Source organism: Ranitomeya imitator, unplaced genomic scaffold, assembly GCF_032444005.1.
Source record: "Ranitomeya imitator isolate aRanImi1 unplaced genomic scaffold, aRanImi1.pri SCAFFOLD_590, whole genome shotgun sequence".
Taxonomy (NCBI): domain Eukaryota; kingdom Metazoa; phylum Chordata; class Amphibia; order Anura; family Dendrobatidae; genus Ranitomeya; species Ranitomeya imitator.
The window spans coordinates 98,623-103,387 of record NW_027193464.1 but is presented as its reverse complement, the minus strand read 5'-3'; the positions used below and the strand labels follow the sequence as shown (position 1 = coordinate 103,387).

The window sequence follows — 4,765 nt, the reverse complement described above, 5'->3', positions numbered from 1 at the left end:
GAGCGCAGAAATATTATTAATAATGATTCAAATACCAGTTCTACATGCGGAGAGACGAGCCACCCATACTGATCCTCTGTGCCACTTGTTATATTTGGAGACATACAGAATCTCTTCACGAGAATTTGGAGATATTGACCAAAAATTACTAAGACTGGAATCTTTCAGAGATAGTTGGTGACTAGAATGTTCATTTTTATAGGGAAACTTTAGGGTCACATTTACATATAAAGAAACAGGATAATAATTGTTTATAGTAAAAAGAAGTTTATTAAGAGTAAAATAACAATCAAGTAAACAATGAACAACTATTTAAAACAGCCGAGAAGCTGGGAATGTCTCTTGTGGTCCCTGTATGGACCTTGGTGGGGCAGGTTCCCAGCGGGTGTGGAGCATCCTGTTCTGTCAAAAACTGTTCTGTTGAACTCCCGTCAGGAGGGTGATTTATTTACAGGGTCTGTAAGGGATGGGTAGTTGAGGTAGAAGGGTAGAGGGGTTTTGGTAAGTGGGGATAGAATAAGATGTGGAGGGGGAGTTAAAATTAGATGGTGAAGGATAGTTATACAGGGGTATGGATGGGAAATTTGGGTAAAGCACAAGAGGATGAACACTGGGAGGGGCAACCACATTAGGCGAAACGTAGCTGGAATTAGACGTAGGAAGATTCCACAGAATCATTGGCAAAGATGATGTGGGGTCTGCAGATGAAGATGTGGATGATGGAGCAGAAGCTTCTATTTGGATGGAATCTTTCGCAATTGAAAAAGGGTGATGGTCATCTAAAGGCCTGTATGGATAATGAATGGGGCCAGGTCCAGGTGGTAGATATCCTGCCTGCTGACCGCCGTATTCTGAAGCTTCATGGCCTCACGTGGAATCCGACTCACATCCACTGTCCAGAAGTTTCCTTTGGCCTGAGTCTGGTTTGGATCTTTTAGTACCTGAAATAAAGATGAAATAAATTCAGATAAAGGTTCATTTAAAATTCTAATTTCTACAATATAAACTCACTACTGTATATAGACGTCATAGAGAAGAAATGATTATGTGATAATAACTTTAGTAGAAAACTGGTATATTTAAGTTTGTCTATAGATTTCTTTAGGAGGAAAAATTTATCAGTAACATTAGAATTGAGAAATACATTTTTCATTACAATGCAACAAAGTGTTACCTTCTAAAAACATCTTTTAAAAGTGTAATAGAAGACACCTCACATTAAGCAGATGAGATTAGAAAAAGAAAATTGTTACTGAGGTTATAAATATTTAATGAGATAAAGAAAAGTCCGGCCTCAGAGGAGAAATACAGCGCTGTGTGTTGGGGATTATGGAGGAGAACCTGGAATCTACTAAGAGAATTGGGGTAAAATTACTTTTCACACCAGAACTGAAGTGCACAAAGTGAGATCAGGTCTAAGAGACAATTATAAAATGCTCCAATGTTATTAGATCTTGTATTAGACACATCACATATCTGAGGCTGAAAATAGGACGAGAGTTATTACAAATGTAACTTACCCCGTGCACCAGTTTGATGATTTTGCCCAATTTCCACCATTTTTACCATCGTATAAAATGATGCACCTTACAATACTAATAAATCTCCCCTTAGATATATAACAAACAGCCTTGTCCATTAGAAGAGAATGTTGTAAATGACCACACAGATTCCTCACCTTTCTGAAGCAGTCGTTAGAGGACAGGTTGTGTCTGACTGAGTCTTTCCACCCTTGGTATCGTCCCTTGAAGACGGGGTAGAAGTCGCTGATCTTCTCTAAAATCTGAAGGCAAAAAAGAAAAACAAAAACTTTCAATCCTGTAAATTAATTAATAACAATGATCCCCTGTGAATTGTCCTTTCCTAATAAATATACATTAAAAATTACAGTTTATACGGAGGGTAAAGAACCAGCAGGAAGTTTATAATTTGAACCTAGAAGTTTCTGGCTGTTATAACATGTGACAGTATATTCCCACCATGCGTCAAAGTCTTGTAATTAAATATTTGTTGTGATTTTTTTTCTGTGTATATGACTGAAGGAAAAATGGAGCAAAAGTAAAAATGTCTCCACTTCGCTAAAGTACAGGCTTCAAAGATTTGTTGTCCTCTCTAGGAATCCTAAGGAAATTCCCACTAACTTATTCCTTGATATCATCGTTCTCTTACCTGCGACAGCTTCAGCTTCTTGTCTGGGACACTTAGGATCACCAGTGCAATCATGGCCAGGTATGTGTATGGAGGTTTCGAATATCGCTGGTAATTCTTCTTCTTTCCCCCAGACATTTTCTCCTCCTGACTTAGTGTCATGCCTCGGTCACGCTGTGTACTTTCTCCTGGACCACAGTCCAAGTTGGAGTCCATCTCTAGCATCTTCTCCATGCTGAACACGTTGGGTGTTGGCATTTCGATGGTTTCACAAGCTTGGAGGTTTGAGCTCATGTCTCACAGATGTCTTCAAATACCAATATTAGATGTGATGTGACTATGGGCCAGGGAAGAGGCCTTTATAAGGGCTGGTGGTCACCCCTCATCCGGCTTTGTTATGTTAATACCCCCAAAACAACATGGAGCCCTTTGCTGGTAACACCTCAACTGTTATTGAAAGACCTTCATCCCTAAAGTCAATAGTACTATGAATACACAAAGTTTCAGTTCTTAGGTGAGATCCTTCAGTAAACATCCTTTGTCATGTATAGTGTGTATACCCTTAGTGTATACCATGTGGCCCCTTGTGTGTTAATAAACCTCAGCCACATGGGTAATGCTGAGGACAAGATGGAAATAAACCGACCATTGGGACAACAGTTTGTGCCTTTTACTGAAGATCTTACATTTTGTGAGTTTGTATAAAGTCACTTACAGACCAAATTACCAATCATTTCTTCTAAAAATATATTTTAATTAATAATCCAAATATTAAATCATGAAATGTGAATCACAGTGTTCATTAGATAAGTAACAAAATAGAAAAAGCAAACCATACCCATATGACCCATGATGGGAGGTAAGCACAAAACACTAAGAGTCTGGAGCAGAAACTATGTATTTATTAAAATCAATATAATATCAATGCAATGATAAAATCACAGAAGGCAACGGTGCCTCACAAAATGGGGGACTGCCTGACATGCCCATGCCCACCGCATCACATCAGGTAGAACCCATGGTGTCTTTGCTATTATGGCCCTTCCATTCCCACTTCTAGCACTTTCTCTTAATTAGAACCAATATTGTCGGTTGCCATTTTGTACTTTACACTGTAGACACTTTCTTCATCCAGTCCGGTGTTTACTCTTCTAATAGCCGCATGTCTGCATCTCCTGCACTTTGTCTATATACTTAGTTCCTGGACTATACTTATTGGGGGATTATACTGGGTCGTTGCTTACGTGTTCCGTGTCTGCCATTTTCCTGTTGGGCTATATTGGCAGTCTATATCCCATTTTATGAGGCACCCTTGCTTTCTATGATTTTATATTTGCACTTATTATACAGACTTTAATAAATATATCGTTTCTGCTCCATACTGTCTTAGTGTTTTGGGCTTACCTGGATATGGTTTGCTTTATTTATATTTTGTTAATTAATAATACAGTCGCATATTATATTCCACATTGATGGCTATGGCTCTTCCCCTCCAGCACATTATTCATTTATTTGGATGAGTATAAATATATATTACGCTTGATAATTTATCCTTAGCCTGATCAGTTGAGTTTTCCTCCTGCTTCCATCTATAAGATTAAGGTGGCATTAGATATTTAATGGTTTCCGCAGTTTTATTACGTTTGGCTTCTATAGGGTAACATAGAGTTTGTGGGTTTTTTACGGTTCATATTTTTCATGTATCAATAAAGATATTTACTTACAAAATAAGATATAAATATGGGAAGTGCGTTAGTGGTTTATGACGCCTTTTCCTATCTGCAGTGGTTTATTACGTCTTCCTTTTCCTTGTATTTTATTTTGTAAGTTCCTCGTTCGCACATGAGCAGATCTCCGTATTATTTAGCGGTGCCACTTACTCATTTTTATACAGGGATGGAATAGACTCATTGTCCATGTGAATAGTTACCCCGAACCCTACAGAGGACTAATTTGCAATGGGAAGTATCTGGGGGGAAGGTTTCTTAATGACACCAGTTACGGAAACCTGAATCCATGAGGTTCATTTATCGTTGGGTCTTGTGGTTCCCCATTAGCGAACAAGCAATTGCTAATTGCAGCATTTACATATAAAATTCAAAAACAACATATAAATGGACGTCCTCTCATTTATTGGATAATATCAATTTATAATAACGTTGATAGATGATTTTACAAGTTTTATTTTTTGAAAGATATGAATTTACAAGTAACCGTCATTTTTAAGAAAACTTGTTTTTCCTTTTTCTCCCGTGATTTACTCGAGTAGATTTCTCTTTTATATTTTTACATTCTCACAACTGAGATGATCACAGATAAATGTGCAAATTCTCACTGATCTTTTAATCTCTGCACTTTTGCATCAGTGATTGGGAAAATTTGTTTGATTTAGTAAGTATCTTTATACACTGGTTATCTCCCTGTGTAGAAAATGGCCTTGAATGGTAATTTCTCTGTAGCTTCTCCAGAATCTCTAATGTGTTGGTTTTCTTACAACTGTGGAATATTGAACTCTATATGACAATAGTAACAATAAAGCTGTGATTATTTTCCGTGTAAGATCTCCCTGTCGGCTCCGGTCGTCTTCTCCTCCAGCTGCTGTGTATTTACATCAGTT

The 4,765-nt window shown here is 37.6% G+C and overlaps 1 pseudogene; it reads right to left on the bottom strand.

Moving 5' to 3' along the window:
• Positions 1 to 444: 444 nt before the first annotated feature.
• Positions 445 to 2,442, bottom strand: LOC138653384 (forkhead activin signal transducer 3-like; annotated as a pseudogene).
• Between the last annotated feature and the right edge of the window lie 2,323 nt (positions 2,443 to 4,765).